This window comes from Capricornis sumatraensis, chromosome 6, assembly GCF_032405125.1.
Source record: "Capricornis sumatraensis isolate serow.1 chromosome 6, serow.2, whole genome shotgun sequence".
Classification (NCBI taxonomy): domain Eukaryota; kingdom Metazoa; phylum Chordata; class Mammalia; order Artiodactyla; family Bovidae; genus Capricornis; species Capricornis sumatraensis.
In genome coordinates this window covers 105466620-105485082 of record NC_091074.1, presented here as the reverse complement: position 1 = coordinate 105485082, position 18463 = coordinate 105466620, and the positions used below count along the sequence as shown (strand labels likewise).

General features: G+C 40.6%; 1 non-coding gene across 1 annotated transcript; it reads right to left on the bottom strand.

Annotated features, from left to right (window-relative positions):
- Positions 1-16094: 16094 nt before the first annotated feature.
- Positions 16095-16220, bottom strand: LOC138081581 (U6atac minor spliceosomal RNA). The gene has a single exon (XR_011145036.1). It is a non-coding gene; the product is annotated as a U6atac minor spliceosomal RNA (small nuclear RNA).
- Positions 16221-18463: the final 2243 nt, after the last annotated feature.

Sequence of the window (18463 nt, the reverse complement as noted above, 5' to 3'; positions counted from 1 at the left end):
ATATGTATATGTATATACATAAATATCAAAACATCACACTGTATACATTAAACTCACACTATGTTATATGACAATTATATTTCAATAGAGCTGGGAAAAATATGCTGTTATTACCCCCCAAAATTCCTTATTGCCCCTTAAAGTTAGTCCCCTTACTCCTGCCCCCAGACAATTGTTGGTCTGGTTTCCATCACTGTGGATTATAAATGTATTATTTTGTTTAAGAAATGATAAGAGGAGTTATGCAGTTTGTGAGATTGCAAAAAATTTTGAAAAATTGTCTTTGTAATGAAGAATTAATACATTTTAGAAAAACACAAAACATAAATCTAATTTAAGAAAGTGTACTATCAACTGTAAAGTGCTTGCCAAACATTAACATATTTTTAAATCAACATATACCTTACTGGAAGCTGTTGGGAGGAGAGGGACTTTGCTAGGGGAAGGTGGCTTGAGGCTGGGCTGGGGAGAAGGAGCTGAGACATTCAATGGGACCAGCTGGAATCCCACATAGAAATTTACCCCATGTTTCCTTTTGGAGAAATCGGTAATTGGAGAAAAATTATTATTAGATTCTGTGAAGTGACTGGTCAATTAAATGTCTGTGAACCCTTTCGTCTTTGGAGCTGAAAGGAAGAATTGTGCTCTCAAAGAATATAGGAGATAGAGTCTGCAAAGTAACTTGTTCAGATGGTGTTTCTCTTATCTGTGAGCAGTGAACACCCAGGGAACATAGTCATTCAAAAGGAAGACAGAAGGAAGAAAATACAGATCCAAATGAGGAGAACTTAAATTAAGAGCCAGTGTTTCTCTCAGATATAAACAGAGTAGGGGGTTGAGATGTCCCTGGAGTCAGGAAGGATTTTCTTCCTTTTTTAAAAAAATTTATTGGAATATAGTTGATTTACAAGGATGTGTTATTTTCAAGTGATACAGATACACATTGTTTTCAGTCACTTAGTTGTGTCTGACTCTTTGTGACCCCACAGACTGCAGCACACCGGTCTTCCCTGTCCTTCACCATCTCTTGGAATTCACTCAAACTCATGTTGGATGGCGATACCATCCAGCCATCTCATCCTCTGTCATTCCCTTCTCCTCCTGCCTTCAATCTTTTCCAACATCAGGGTCTTTTCCAATGAGTCAGCTCTTTGCATCAGGTGGCCAAATTATTGGAGCTTCAGCTTCAGCATCAGTTCTTCCAGTGAATATTAAAGACTGATTTTCTTTAGGATGGACTGGTTGGATCCCCTTGCAGTCCAAGGGACTCTCAAGAGTCTTCTGCAACATCACAGTTCAAAAGCATCAATTCTTCTCCACTCAGCCTTCTTTCTGGTCCAACTCTCACATCCTTACATGACTACTGGAAAAACCATAGCTTTGACTAGACGGACCTTTGTTGGCCAAGTAATGTCTCTGCTTTTTAATACGCTGTCTACATTCGTCATAGATTTTCTTCCAAGTGGCAAGTGTCTTTTAATTTCATGGCTGTAGTCACCATCTGCAGTGATTTTGGAACCCAAGAAAATAAAGTCCGTCACTGATTCCATTGTTTCCCCATCTATTTGCCATGAAGCGATGGGGCCAGATGCCATCATCTTCAATTTTTGAATGTTAAATTTTAAGCCAGGTTTTTCATGCTCTTCTTTCACCTTCATCAAGATATTTTCATTCTTTTTCGTATTCCTTTCTCATACAGGTTATTACAGAGTATTGAGTAGAGTTCCTTGTGTTATACAGTAGGTCCCGTTGGCTATCTATCTTATATATAGTAGTGTATATATGTTAATCCCAAGATTCTGATTTATCTCCCCCTGCCTCTGATGTTTCCTTTTGGTAGTCATAAGTTTGTTTTCAATATGTGTAAGTCCATTTCTGTTTTGTAATTATGTTCATTTGCATCATTTTTAAAAAATTAGATTCCCTAAATGAGTGATTGCAGAAGATATCCATCTTTATCTAACTTACTTCATACTTAGTATGATTATCTCTAGGTCAAAGGAGGAATTTTCAAGTCCTTGAACTTCAGTGTTTTAAAAGGGCAGAAGAGCACACATTTTTAGGATGAAGGTGATTAATAGCTGATTGGAACTGTTTGATATATAGAAGTTCCTTTTTTTTTTCAGTTCCAATCAAAAAGCCTTGAAGTTAAAAAAATCAAGGTTGTTTGTAAAAAAATTTGAACTTCGATACCATAAATGTTTTTCATAGTTAACATGGGTTCTTAATGGACAAAAAGGATTAAAAGACTAAGTGGGAAGGGGAGAGGAGGAACAATTCTGTCACTTGGAACACTTCAACCCAGTTGAAGAAAAATCAATAACCACAGTCAAGTTGTTGTGGGAAAATGGCATAATTAAAATTCCCTTTACTCATGAGGCCACATCTGAGTTCTTTGTTGTTGTTTTAGGTTGAAAGGGAAATATAGTTGGGAATTTAGTATATAAATTTATTGAAAGTATGTCTGTCAGAGCTGGGATTTCTGTTAACTTTGAACATTAATATGGAGACAAATCCATTGTAACAGCAAGGGTTTTGCTGAAAGCACTACTTGATGGCATAGGGCAAAAGAATATATGTTCTTTTAAAATTATTTGATTGGAGTTAGTGATATAATTTTTGCTGTCATCCCTACTCAACAAACCTTAGCATTTTTCTTGCTCTTTTCTCTTTCCTAACCCTTGAGTAAGCAAAGTAAGTCCTGGCCGAGTGGTCAAAGAGCTGTGACAAATGACATCCAGAAGAGTCTTATTGGTCTTGGAAGGACAGATTCTAGTGTGACATCAATAGTTTCTTCAGTTGCCTAACAAGAGTCAGCCTGACAGTAGGAAGAAAAAAAGGAACAGGAGAAAAAGGAGGCCAACTCAGCTTCAGCTCAGAAATTTTAAATGTTTTCAGGTAGTTTTTTGATCTTCCTGTGTTATACATTTTCATAAAGAGACCTTAAGAGTAAAACCACAATTAACTGGGAGATTAGAGTTTCTGATTCATTGAGTTTCTGTATTGGCCTTTCTTGAAAGTGAAAGTGAAAGTGAAGTCACTCCGCCTTGTCTGACTCTGCGACCCCGTGGACTGTAGCCTTCCAGGCTCCTCTGTCCATGGGATTTTCCAGGCGATAGTATTGGAGTGGGTTGCCATTTCCTTCTCCAGGGCATCTTCCCAACCCAGGGATCTTCCCAACCCATTGGCCTTTCTTACTAAGGTAAAAGTAAAGCCCAAGTTTGTTGAGGAACGGTCTTGGAATGTTTTCATAGAGTATAGGATTCAGGGAGTTGGAGTTAAATGCACATTGGCCCAGGCCTCAGAGCATGGAGGATTTGTTTGAATCACCATCCCCACCAATAACATTTTCTGGTTCTCAGTTTCATCTTTTATTTGGAGAATCTGAGGAAAATAATATGTGAGGGGTTTGGTTCATTTTGTTCATTTTATCTGACATTTAACTGTGTTTGCAAGTGCTCTGTAATTGTAAGTTCTATTTTTGTTTAAAGCAAAGATAAGAATAGCACAGGGCTTCCCTGGTGGTCCAGTGGTCAAGGACCTACCTGCCAATGCAGGGGACCTGGGTTTGATCCCTGGTCCAGGCATCCACATACCATGGGGTCACTAAACCCTTGCACCACAGCTATGAGCCCCGACTCTTGAGCCTGCAAGCCACAACTACTAAGCCCACACGCTGAGAGCCCATGCTCTTCATTAAGAGAAGCCACTGCAATGAGGAGCCTTCCCACCGCAGCCAGGGAGTAGCCCCCACTGGCCACAACTAGAGAAAGCCCATGTGCAGCCAAGGAAAAAGAATAGAGTAACTTGGGCTTTGGGAAACTGGGAATTCTAGTGTATTCTGTGCTCCCTGTATGATCTTGGCAAGTCTTCTCATCTTGGTTTCATATTTTTCTATGTGGTAAAATATATACAGCATGAAACTGACCGATTGGGCCCTTTTTTAAAGTGTAAATTTCAGTGACACTAGATACATTCCTGGTGTTGTGCCACCGTCACCATTATCCATCTCCACAACTTTTTCATCATCCCAAACTAAAACTCTGCATCCTTCAGTCAACAGCTTCCCATTCTCCTCTCCCCTCAAGCCCTGACAATAGCATTATACTTTCTTTCTTTATGACTTTGACTATTCTAGGTACCTCATATAAGTAAAATCATACGAGATTTATCTTTTGTGTCTGGGGTATTTCATTTAGGATACTGTCTTCAGGTTTCATCCATATTGTAGTATGTATCAGAATTCCTTTGCATTTGAAATCTGAATAACCTTCCGTTGTAGATATTCTGCATATTGTTTAGCCATTCATCTGCTGATGGACATTTGGGTTGTTTCCACCTTTTAACTATTGAAATAATGCTGCTATGAACATAGGTATACAAGTATCTCTTTGAGTCCCTGCCTTCAATTCTTTCGGGTTTATATCAAGAAGTGGAATTGCTGGATAGTATGATAACTCTTGCTTTGAGTGTTTGACTAACTACCGTATTGTTTTTCACGGCTACTGCACCCGTCTAGAGTCTTTCACCATTGAGTGTAATGTTAGCTGTGGGCTCTTCATTTGTGGCCTTTAGTATGTTGAGATAGTTGCTTTATATGCCTAATGTCTTGAGTGTTTTTATTGGTTTCAGTTTTTTAGTTATAGAAGTAGCAGGTTGAATGAGGTGACTCACTCAGCATGATAAACGGGAAGTGTATCATTAGGTGACCTTTGATACTTGACTCAAACTTTTTGAATCTTGATTTTTCATTCATAAAATAGAGATAATAGTTTATACTACACATCGTTATCAGAAAGATTACATGTAATGATGTATGTCAATGGCATAGAACACATAGCAGTTGCTTAATAATTGTTCATTTCCCTGTCCATTCCATTTTGTCATTCAACAAACATTCATTTAACACCTACTTCTGGGCAAGTTGCTGGGAATATACAACTGACCAACATATAGAACTAGTTGTCAATATACTTACAGTTTATGGGTCTCTGTACTCTTTTTCCAATTCCAATAATCTTTTCTCATTCACAGACAGAAAATAATTTGTATGTCTACTATAGACCAGATGCAGAGCTAAGGACAAAGTTAGGTGCTAATAGTCAGTGGTGATCTCCTCCTCCTTCCCCAACAAACACATATAAAACAGAGGAGGTCATTTGTCTTCGCAAGCTTACAAACTTGTGGGGGAAGATAGAGAATAAATAAAAAAGGAAATATATAATTTTGAATTGTGCCTGGTAAGAGCTATGGAAGTAATAGAATTCTACGAGAGAGAGTGAGCAATGGAAAATGGAGAAGTTGATGGAAAGATCAGAGGAAAAAACCTTGGTCAGGAGGTTGAAGCCAGAAAAAGGAAAATGGAACCAGGAATGAGAGGAGCTGAGGGAGGAGAACCCAGCCAGGGAAAATTGTAGGTACAAGGTCCTCGGCAGGGGAGGACATAGCTTGTTAGATGCTAAGAAGTGGGGAAGTGGTTAAAAATGGTGGTAGTGGAAAGAAGAGGCCAAAGTGAGAAGTTTGTATTTCACTCAAATTTCACTGAGGATCCAGGGAAGTTTTTCCAGTAGGGCATATGGCATGATCTGATTTCTAGTTCAGGAGGCATGAAGGATGAAGGATGTGTTATAGAAGCCAAAATCAGAAGCAAGGAGTTAAGATGGGAAGAACTAGTATTGTTTCAGTGGAGAGATGATGGTAGCTTGGTTAAGGTGTGGGAATAGGGTTTCAGGTTTTGGTTTGAACAACTGGAAAGATGGTAGCCCCTTGAGCTCTGTTCTTGAAAATAAACATTTAGGTCAGATGGACATGTCTGTGGTGCTTATGATTGGAAAAGCTACTTCTTATTACTTTGGATCAGTTGTTGCCCGCTTTAGGATTTGTTTTTAGAAGTGTCATAAATCTCTCCTCCTGCAAACTACTGAAGCTTCCTAACGTGTGTTTCATTCACAACCTAAAGTAAATTCAGCTGTTCATTCATTCAACAAGTATCTACCAAGATTGTTCTAGGTGCTGGGAATACAGGAGAGGATGAAAAAGCCAAAAAATCCCTGTTCACATGGACTTGATGTTCTACAGCTGTGTGGCAAAGATGTTACATGTGACTTTCTCTAGGGCACTGAAAAGATTTCAGATATTAACCTATCACTTTCTTTGCTTTTCCTTTCTTTTTCCTTTCCTTCTTCTTTTTTTCCCTTTTGCTTTAAGAGAAAAGGACAATCAATAAGCACTTGTACTTAGGAACCAGAACTTTGGCTTACACTTAAGTGCCGTTGACCTTGGTCAAGTCACTTCACTTCTCTGAGCCTCAGTTTTCCTTTCTGATTCATTGGGAAAATGAAGAAAAACCTGAGTTACAGGGGTTTGTGAGGATTAAACTTATGTCTCGGAGAAGGCAATGACACCCCACTCCAGTACTCTTGCCTGGAAAATCCCATGGACGGAGGAGCCTGGTGAGCTGCAATCCATGGGGTTGCTAAGGGTCGGACACGACTGAGCAACTTCACTTTCACTTTTCATTTTCATACATTGGAGAAGGAAATAGCAACCCACTCCAGTGTTCTTGCCTGGAGAATCCCAGGGACGAGGGAGCCTGGTGGGCTGCCATCTATGGGGTCACATAGAGTTGGACACGACTGAAGTGACATAGCAGCAGCAGTAGCAGCAGCAAACTTATGTCTAAGGGAGGGGTTCTCAAAATGCAAGTGCTCAGTAAATGGTAACTGTTAATAATAATCTTATTGTTATGACTGATTTGTTATTGGCACTCTGAGCTAGAGCCCATGGAGAAAGCATAGCCCAGATCACAATGAAGGATCAGGCTGCGGTAAAAAGTGGGTTAATCCATTCACATTTCTTATCCTCATGACCTTGAACATATTACTTCATACCTCTCAGCTACAGCTGACCCATTTGAAAATTGGGGACAATAATGTCCAATTCATAGCATTTCCATGTGGATCAGAATAAAAGTGTGTTGTGACCAAATCCAGCACAGTGAGGCAATTATTACCATAGGTTGTGATGAAGGTCAGGTACCTGCAGCTAGACTTGCCAGGCTTAAAGCTTGACCCCTGCACTTACCCACTGGTGAATTCGGGAAGGTTACTTATCCCCATGAACTTCAATTTCCCCATCTGTATAGAGGAGATTATGGTAGTGTCTACCTTGCAGTGTTGTTTGAGAACTAAATGGTATAAGGGCTCAGGGCTGGCATATAGAAGTATTACCCAATGGCCATTGTTATGATCATTATAACGACCATAATCATCTTGGCTGCCCTCTTTCAGAGTCTATAGAATGCCTTATAAAACATTTATAATCTCTCTCCCCATCCTGTCCTCACATTAAGTGAATGAGGTCTTAAAGAAAAAAACAGCCTCCTCCCACAAACTGAAATTCCTCTGTTGGGAGTTCGTCCCCGTCTCCTGCTTGCCGCAACGCCACCTGGAGGGGACCCCTTCCCACCCCCGTGGATTCAGCAGGAGGCCTGCCGGAGATCTGAGCAGATGTTTCTGCTTTCCAGACCCAGGCATTTCCTCTCTTTCAGGAGCACATGCCAGCACAGTCAATATCTGGAAACCCGCTGCTTCACAGTAGGGCTGAGAACTAAACTGGTACTTTACTAGAAAATGGTAATAAAGCAATTTAAATTGCTTTTCATCCTCCTTGCTCTTAACGGCTTTTAGGTTCATACGAGACCAATCAATTAATCCTGCTTCAGAGCTGCAGGAATGGGGTGTTTTCCAGCCCCTGAATAAAAGATGGGCCCATAACAGAGATTTTCCAGAGCTGTCCCCTGGATCCTGAGTCTGGTGTCCAGAGCAGTGGGCGGGTGGAGGTGCCCAACTGGGTGATGCCATCTTCCTACAACCTGGCCAGCTCTCCAGGTCCTCACGAATCACCTCTGTCCCAAGGGCAAACCATGACTGTGATTCTGCTTTGCACACTCTGCTCCTCACCCCGCTCACCTCCTTCAATCCCCAGTTTCTGTCTGGGAGGATGAAGATAAGATGATTTACCTGGATGGAAAGAGATGCACAAATATAAAAAGGAGTTGCCTTTTCTTTCCTGACCAAGTACAAGATAGTTTGTTTGAAAGCTTCTTCCCTTCCCTTGAGGAAATTCTCATGATTCCCAGCATCCCCAGGGCTGTGCCTGGCATACAGTAATTCTCAGAGAATAATGGATGACGTGAATTAAAACAGAAACGAAGTGAAAATTTTGAAAGAAGGGAGGTTAGGGCAGGAATTTTTCCCTTCTCTTCATGACCAAGTATTGAATAGTCTACTTTTAGAAATGTAATTTCCTTAAAAAATTCTTAGTACCAAAAGATAAATGATTAATCTGCAAGTGGAAGGTAACAGATTGAAAGTGATCAATGCAAGGAGACCATCTCATTGGTTCTCCTGCAGACAAATTGGTGATGGGATGAAGTGATGCTTTTCTCTTGATGAGGAATCAGTGTGGGGTATTGCTCCATCGCAGCACAGGTTTTACCAGAAGTTATCTTGAGACCTCAAGCACAACTTGTTTAGACACTTTCCAGTTGTATTTTTTTTCTAGGCTGTTAAAAATATTGACTTTGACAGCTTTAAAATGATGGCCTCAAAATTGGAATAATTTACATTCTGGAATTAAGATAATTCAGGCATTCTGCTGGCAATGACAGAGGGTAGGTAGGAGCCAGTTATATAAATCCCAGATTGGAAAGAGACTGAGCATAGATTAGCATAGATTGGTCTGCCTTGGGTATTCGGAGCAGTCACCTTCCCATGTAAATGGATCTTTCTGTCTCTCCCAGGCAGGCCCAGATTCTGAGCTATTTTTGGAACTCCTTTTGGATCAGGTGATGTACAACAGGGTGGGAGAAGGCCGCCAACTCAGGCCACATGCCTGTTGCTAGCCTCTTGGTGTTCTGCAAGAGACTCGGAAAGCCTGAGGAAAAATTCTAGCCACTGTCTGGCTGTTGTGTGTTTACCCTAGACGTTCTCCCCTTTAAATCCTGGGTCTCAGTCCCAGAGAGTCAACATAGAAAACATTCAGAGCAGCTCAGTGGTCCTGGCCCAGGCCCAGAGCTCTCTGCCAGATTCCAAACACACCTGCTAAACAGATTCCTCTCTCCCAGCACTCTGCTGACATTTTCAGCAGGAACCCAAGTCCCTCTCCTGGTCCATAGCCTTCTTCTGAATGCTGACTGGATCATCTGCCTGCTCCTTCCTCCAGAAGCTGCTCCTCCATTCTGGCTGAAAACACCTGCATCAAAAGTAAACCTGGTTCCAACCCCAAGGCTATGGCTGGGAAACGGTCAAGTGGTGATTAGTTTCTGTGGGAAAAAATGAAAGCAAAATCTTCCCATTTGGAGTTTTTCCTTCTTCTCTTTGGTACCAGATACATCTGCTCCAAACTGCTCTGAGATGTCATCCACATTTGACATATGAAAAAAACAAGCAAAACAAAAAAAACAGAAAAGCTAAAGAATTGGACCAAGGACACTTGACTAGTGACTGGGTCAGATGGACCCCAAGCCTGTGGTTGGGATATTTTAGCTGTCATCTCTAGCAAAGACGCTGCGAGCTGAATCAGTCTTCTTCGTGGCATTCACCTGGTAAAAGAGACACTAGAAATGACAAGGATGTCTTTCAAATATGTGGCTTGTAGGAGGATTCAAGTTCAAACCAGTCACAGCCTCATTGGCCTGTGGAGTTTTATGATTGGAAGGGATATTCACTGAGTCGAGCTCTTTAACATTCAATGCCTGAAACCCCTAAGTATACCATAAGGAGTTCTCAATCGGATAGGATGATTTTGACCCTCAGGGGGTGTTTGGCAACGCCTAGAGATATTTGTAGCTCTTTCAAATTGGGTGGGTGTGCCCCCTGGTAGTAGAGACCAAGGGAACCTCTAAACATCCTCCAATGCTCAGGTCAGTCACCCCTCCTCAGCAAAACAAAACATTACCTGGCTCAAAGTATCAGTAGTGCCATGGTTGACAGATCCTGATGTATGAGAAGACAAGATGATAGAATCATAGCTATTGGAGGTAATCTGGGCTAAGATCCTCATTGTCACAAATAGGAAAAAGAGGCCCAGAATGGTGAAGTCACTGGCCCTAGTTGTTATTTTTCAGGCGCTCAGGCATATCTGACTCTGTGACCCATGGACTGCAGCATGCCAGGCTTCCCTGTCCATCTCCTGGAGCTTGCTCAAACTCATGTCCATTGAGTTGGTGATGCCATCTAACCATCTTGTCCCCTTCTCCTCCTGCCTTCAATCTTTCCCAGCATCAGGGTCTTTTCTAATGAGTCAGCTCTTTGCATCAGGTGGCCAAAGTATTGGAGCTTCAGCTTCAGCATCAGTCCTTCCCATGAATATTCAGGGTTGATTTCCTTTAGGATTGACTGGTTTGATCTCCTTTCAGCCCAAGGAACTCTCAAGAGTCTTCACCAACACCACAGCTCAAAAGTACCAATTCTTCAGCACTCAGCTTTCTTTATGGTCCAATTCTCACATCCATACATGACTACTGATTTCATAGCAAATTTTGGTAAAGCTGGGTCTACACTCCAATTGATACTGGCACACACAATATCTAAGAAAAAGTGGGAAAATTTGGCACACACAATATCTGTATAATATTAAAGTGAAATTATTTGTAAATATGAGTCACAGAAAAAAGTACAAAAAATTATTGCTATTATCACCAGGCATATTACTCTGCATATGAAATTACAACAAATATGAGTGAAATATACAGCTTGGGTATAATTTCTATTAAAAAAAAAAAAACTGTTGAAAAGCTAAGGCACCGAGAAGGAAATAAACTAGCTTAAAATCTTGCAGCCAGTCAGTGGCAGAGCTTGGAATTAAGCCTGTTTTCTCTAACTCTTAAATCAAAGGCCTTTGGGATGATCAGTCTGGGCCTTGGTTATTCCCATGGCTGTAGAGAATTGAAAGAAAAAGAAAGTTTATGTCCTTCTATGTGACAACTGAAGGATGTTCAGACACCTTTTGTTGTATCTTCGTCATCTGCATTTGATATATCTTTTGAGTCCACTGCTATGAAGGATGCTGCATTTACTTCTGTTGGGTGTATAAATTACTCTGAAACTTCTGGAAGATGATTAATCACTATGTATGAAGAGCCACCCTTTGATACAGTGATTTTACTCATTGGAACCAGTCCTAAGAAAACAATCAGAGTGCAGATAGATTTATGCATCAAGATATTATGATAATAATAATGGCTGGGATTTATCCAGCTCACGCCATATGCCAGACTCTGTGTTAAGTGCTTTACATGCTTCATCTTATTTACTCCGTATAACAACGTAGTGAGGTGTGTATTATTCTCATCCCCATTTAAACACGGGAAGCTGAGGCTTAGAGGCCTTCAGTCATTTGGCCAAAGTTTCTTGGCTATGACGTGGTAAAAGGGATTCAAAGCCAGGCAGCCTGATAACACAGGTTTCTTTATTTTCATGACACTGTGATACTGACTGGTAGCAGTAAATCACAACTTTATTGGGAAAGATTGGAAAGAACCTGAACGTCTAACATCGGAGCTCTTGGTTAGGTGAATTATGATCTGTTTGCCTCTTTTTGTACCTTGGCCTGAAGTAACCTTTGCTGTGCCTTCCTTGGTAACAAAGACACCAGGTGTAGACACCCATTACACTCGAGTGTAATGTTATTTAGAGCTGAACTTTGGCCACAGGAAGGAGAACACAGTTGACTGGAAATCAGACCAACGTCAGGTTGAATCCCAGTTTGGCACCTCCTAGAAATTCAGTCTGTGATGAGTCACCTTTCCTTTACCAAATCTCACATGAAAATAGTGTTGTTGGGTCCACCTTGTGGGGTTGCTGTGTGGAGTCCTTGACTTGGGGAAGTGCATGGTGGGGATATAAAAGGCGCTTATTGAGACGCAGGCATCTGGCAACAGACAGAGGTGGCGCCCTCTACTGGTTTGGGCACTGAGGAGCCGGGTTTGCTCTTGTCCAGAGAAGTGGATTCCTGACTGCACTGTGGGAAGAGGAAGTGAGGAAGGCCACCTGAGAACCCTGCATTCTTGTGGTAAAGTGCTGGGAGCAGCTTTAGAACAATGGAAACAGGATAATTGGCTGTGGGAGTTGACACAAGCAGGAAAGACCGATTAGGAGTAATCCAGACACCTGAGACAGAGGGCTCTTTCTTCTGTGGAAGCCTTAGCAGGTCTCTTGGATCATTGGAAGGGGAGAAGCTGGGAGAGGCTTGGGTAATTAGGGAGTTGCCTCTGACATCTGCCTTGGACCTGACCTGCTGGGCCTCGACTCCAAGAATTGACCTTGAGGAGTTACTGCAGTGATTGAACTCACATTTCCTGGTTAAGCCCAAAACAGTCTTTGTTTTAGAGATGACTCAGCTTGGAAAGGCCAGGACTGGGGTGGCCCTTATCACAAGGGTTTGACTCACAGAGTGTGACACCAAGAGAAGGACTGGGAGAGAAATCATCACATAACGTCCTTCATTTGGGACACAAGAGTGGCTCAGAGAGACAAACGGACTTGTCTACCATCTAGCCAGTGACAGGGCCAGAATGCCATCCCAAGCACTACCAACTCAGACCTCAGATAAGCTGCTTTCCTCTAGTACCTTTTTCTTTTTTTTTTTTTTTAAAGGAGACATTGTTTTTGTAATTTTTATTTATTTATTTTTGGCTGTGCTGGGTCTTCATTGCTGTGCAGGCTTTTCTCTAGTTGTGGCAAGTGGGGGCTACCCTCTTGTTGTGGCGCATGGGCTTCTGGTGGCTTCTCTTGTTCTGGAGCATGAGCCCTAGGGCATACAACCTTCCGTAGTTGCGGCACGTGAGCTCAGTAGTTGCAGTTCCCAGACTAGAGCCCAGGCTCAATGGAGCACAGGCTTAGTTACTCCACGGTGTGTGGGAACTTCCAGGACAGGTATCAAACCTGTATCTCCTGCATTGGCAGGCAGATCCTTTACCACTGAGCCACCAGGGAAGCCCTCCCCTAGCACCTTAACTTTGTTTTTGTGTCATCTTTGTGGGTCTATTTATTGGATTATGGATCTTCCCTCAAGCATTTAAGGAACTCACAGACTTTTATAAACTCAAAATGTATATGGTGAACACAAAGAAGTATATATCTCTCCTGTCCACAAGTGCTTGCAATTTTAATCCAAAAATCTCTCTTGACTCTGTTTCCATCTCTCTAGTACAGACCTCTTTTCTGGATCTTTGTAAGTATCTAACTTGTCCTATTTTATTTTATTTTTAATTTAAATTTATTTATTTTAATTGGAGGCTAACTACTTTAAATATTATATTGGTTTTGCCATACATCAACATGAATCTGCCACAGGTGTACATGTGTTCCCCATCCTGAACCCTCCTCCCACCTCCCTCCCCATACCATTCCTCTGGGTCATCCCAGTGCACCAGCACCAAGCATCCTGTATCCTGCATCGAACCTGGACTGGCGATTCGTTTCATATATGATATTATACATGTTTCAATCCCATTCACCCAAATCATCCCACCCTCTCCCTCTCCCAGAGAGTCCCAAAGACTGTTCTATACCTCTGTGTCTCTTTTGCTGTCTTGCATACAGGGTTATCATTACCATCTTTCTAAATTCCATATATATGTGTTAGTATACTGTACTGGTGTTTTTCTTTCTGGCTTACTTCACTCTGTATAATAGGCTCCAGTTTAACCCACCTCATTAGAACTGATTCAAATGTATTCTTTTTAATGGCTGAGTAATACTCCATTGTGTATATGTACCACAGCTTTCTTATCCATTCGTCTGCTGATGGACATCTAGGTTGCTTCCATGTCCTGGCTATTATAAACAGTGCTGCGATGAATATTGGGGTACATGTGTCTCTTTCTATTCTGGTTTCCTTGGTGTGTATGCCCAGCAGTGGGATTGCTGGGTCATAAGGCAGTTCTATTTCCAGTTTTTTAAGGAATCTCCACACTGTTCTCCATAGTGGCTGTACTAGTTTGCATTCCCGCTAACAGTGTAAGAGGGTTCCCTTTTCTCCACAGTCTCTCCAGCATTTATTGCTTGTAGACTTTTGGATTGCAGCCATTCTGACTGGTGTGAAATGGTACCTTATTGTGGTTTTGATTTGCATTTCTTTGATAATGAGTGATGTTGAGCATCTTTTCATATGTTTGTTAGCCATCTGTATGTCTTCTTTGGAGAAATGTCTGTTTAGTTCTTTGGCCCATTTTTTGATTTGGTCATTTATTTTTCTGGAATTAAGCTGCAGGAGTTGCTTATATATTTTTGAGATTAGTTGTTTGTCAGTTGCTTCATTTGCTATTATTTTCTCCCATTCAGAAGGCTGTCTTTTTACTTTGCTTATAGTTTCCTTTGTTGTGCAGAAACTTTTAATTTTAATTAGGTCCCATTTGTTTATTTTTGCTTTTATTTCCAATATTCTCAGAAGTGGGTCATGGAGGATCCTGCTGTGATTTATGTCGGAGAGTGTTTTGCCTATGTTCTCCTCTAGGAGTTTTACAGTTTTTGGTCTTATGTTTAGCTCTTTAATCCATTTTGAGTTTATTTTTGTGTATGGTGTTAGAAAGTGTTCTAGTTTCATTCTTTTACAAGTGGTCGACCAGTTTTCCCAGCACCACTTGTTAAAGATATTGTCTTTTCTCCATTGTATATTCTTGCCTCCTTTGTCAAAGATAAGGTGTCCATAGGTGGATGGATTTATCTCTGGGCTTTCTATTTTGTTCCATTGATCTATAATTCTGTCTTTGTGCCAGTACCATACTGTCTTGATGACTGTGGCTTTGTAGTAGAGCCTGAAGTCAGGCAGGTTGAGTCCTCCAGTTCTATTCTTATTTCTCAAGATTGCTTTGGCTATTCAAGGTTTTTTGTATTTCCGTACAAACTGTGAAATTGTTTGTTCTAGCTCTGTGAAAAATACGATTGGTAGTTTGATAGGGATTGTGACTGAAGCAACGCAGCAGCAGCATTGAATCTGTAGATTGCTTTGGGTAGTATATTCATTTTCATTATATTGATTCTTCTGATCCATGAACATGGTATATTTCTCTATCTATTAGTGTCCTCTTTGATTTCTTTCACCAGTGTTTTATAGTTTTCTATATATAGGTCTTTAGTTTCTTTAGGTAGATACATTCCTAAGTATTTTACTCTTTTCGTTGCAATGGTGAATGGAATTGTTTCCTTAATTTCTCTTTCTATTTTCTCATTATTAGTGTATAGGAATGCAAGGGATTTCTGTGTGTTGATTTTATATCCTGCAACTTTACTATATTTGTGATTAGCTCTAGTAATTTCCTGGTGGAGTCTTTAGAGTTTTCTATGTAGAGGATCAAGTCATCTGCAAACAGTGAGAGTTTTACTTCTTCTTTTCCAACCTGGATTCCTTTTATTTCTTTTTCTGCTCTGATTGCTGTGGCCAAAAATTCCAGAACTATGTTGAATAGTAGTGGTGAAAGTGGGCACCCTTGTCTTGTTCCTGACTTTAGGGGAAGTGCTTTCAATTTTTCACCATTGAGGATAATGTTTGCTGTGGGTTTGTCATATATAGTTTTTATTATGTTGAGGTATGTTCCTTTCCTTCTATTCCTGCTCTCTGGAGAGTTTTTTTATCATAAATGGATGTTGAATTTTGTCAAAGGCTTTCTCTGCATCTATTGAGATAATCATATGGCTTTTATTTTTCAATTTGTTAATGTGGTTTATTACATTGACTGATTTGTGGATATTGAGGAATCCTTGCATCCCTGGGATAAAACCCACTTGGTCATGGTGTATGATCTTTTTAATGTGTCGTTGGATTCTGATTGCTAGAATTTTGTTAAGGATTTTTGCATCTATGTTCATCAGTGATATTGGCCTGTAGTTTTCTTTTTTTGTGGCATCTTTGTCAGGTTTTGGTATTAGGGTGATGGTGGCCTCATAGAATGAGTTTGGAAGTTTATCTTCCTCTGCAATTTCCTGGAAGAGTTTGAGTAGGATAGGTGTTAGCTCTTCTCTAAATTTTTGGTAGAATTCAGCTGTGAAGCCGTCTGGACCTGGGCTTTTGTTAACTGGAAGATTTCTGATTAAAAACAGTGGTTAGATGCCACGAAGTAAGTGGCAATGCCTTAACTGTATGCATGTTGTCTGGCCTGAGAGCTTCTTCCATCCTTGTAAAGGGGAGTGCTAACCTTCTCTCCTTTCACACAACACTGTCCTATTTTATTAACTGCTTCTCTCCTTGAACTTTTTTATCAATCCAACCACCAGAATCATTTTTCAAGGAAATCTTTCCATGGTTTTGTTGTTTACTGGACAAACTAAACATCTTTGGAGGGCACATTCAAGGCCTTTTGTAACCTGAGCCCAGCCTCCATCATCAGGTTCTTGTCTAACACTGCTGCCCACCCAGACATAATATACTCCTGCCACACTGAACAATTCACAGTAGCTGCTTCATGTCTTCCTGGCTTCTTCTTCTGCTTCGTGGCTGCCTCATGTATTCACTTTGCCTAGAAGACCCATCTTCTGTGCCCTAGCTCAGAAAGCTTTTTCCTCCTACTTTCAGCAGAGACCAGACATCATCATATTCATAAAGCCCCCATCATCATTCTCCAGCCAAACCCATTGCCTGCTCTGCTCTGTTTCTCCAGGCCTCTGCACACACTTGCATTACAACTCTTATATCATATGGAAAGGGGTTAATTATTTGCCTGATTCTTCAAGGAGGCTGTGAGTGAGCATTTTCATTCTATCTCATCCACTTTCAGGTTCTAGTATATAAGGCCTAACAGAATGTATTCCATAGTGTTTTCTGATTTAATGAATAAATTATTGAATTCACTTAAATAATTGTTTATTGCTTATTTGTTATCTTGTTAGGCAAAATATCTAGATAGATGGCCATCAAACTTGAGGGTCAGTTTGAGACGGTCTGAATTAAATTATAGCCTATGTAGGACAGAGAGATTTACTGGGATAGAGAAAATAACATTGATTTTAAATGTACACCCCACATAAAAATTATAAGGAAAGATGCTTTGAAATGTAGATGTGGAAGAGAAATGGAGCTGCTTCATCTCTGGGCAACTCTATGCTGCATACATGGGGGTTTGACATGCATTTACGTAGATAATGAAGATATGATGTTTCTTAAATGCCAGGGAGGCCAACTGAAATACGGTGAAGTGTTTGAGTCTGATGAATGCCAAAGTCTTGGTGGCAACATCAAGTGCTTTAGGCAGTCATCATGGGAGAGTTTGTCCCATATTAAGGACAGCTCCTTGGAGGAGATAAGTCTTGAGAAAGACTCTCCTTTGCCCCTACCCCCACCAAACATGGCCCTATTTTAATCCCTCATGGCTTCAGATACAATCTTTTGATTTATGTGTGGTGGATCTGACTGCCTGTGTTTTGAACTTTTATGTTTAAGACAGTACCTTTTAGAAGGATTTGAAGTTCTTGAGTCAGACTATATTCAGAGAAGAATTGAAAAGCTAGAAACTTTCAACCAGCATTTTCTTAGACCTTAACTGACCCTCAGGTGACTTAGTTGATAATGAACTCTTTCAAGTTTTTATCCTTGTCATCTACTATTTTATATTTACCCATCAGAAAGGGTTTAAAAGACATATATGAGAAATGAATCCTTCAAATCAAAAAATCCATAATTAAAAAAAGTATGATACTATGTTGTGAAAGTGACATCCTTTGCTAAAAAGATTTGGATTAATCATGATTTTTATCTGACGAGTTAACTTATTTTTTATTTGCACACATAAGCAAAAGCAGCTTATGTTGAAAGATACTTCCTCGTAGTAATAGGATACTTCTGCATTTGCCGTCTTCCTGTACCTTCCCAGCAGTCTGGGATGGGGGACTTAATATACCTATTTTACAGATGAGGACTCTGAACTGCTGAGATGTTCAGCAGTTTTCTAAAAGAAGCAAGTGGCCTGAATGAAACTTAAACCTAGATTTTGTGACTCCTATTGTAATGCTCTTCAGTGGCATCAGTTCAGCTGAGTTGTTCAGTTGTGTCCAACTCTGCGATACCATGGACTGCAGCACACCATGCTTCCCTGTCTATCACCAACTCGCAGAGCATGCTCAAACTCATATCCATAGCTCCTGGATTTTCATCCAGCCTCCATCATATCTACTTACAAATATGATTTGGAGTAAGTTGCTATCCTCTGAGCTTCAGTTGTTTTTTTTTTTTTTTTTTTTCTAATCAGTAAGATGGTCATGATGGTATCTCTCTCTCTGGGTGCTCTTAACTTCATTCAGGAAGCACAGAATGTAAGGAAGTAGGTAAAACTAGCAAATATAAATAAATGTAATTGATTCCCTTTATGTGGCTGGAATGTAGGATGGGGAGCTGGAATGCTGGAACTTGACAAACCTACTTGAGATCTCATGAAATTTTCATTTAATCCCGAGGGCAGTGGAGACCA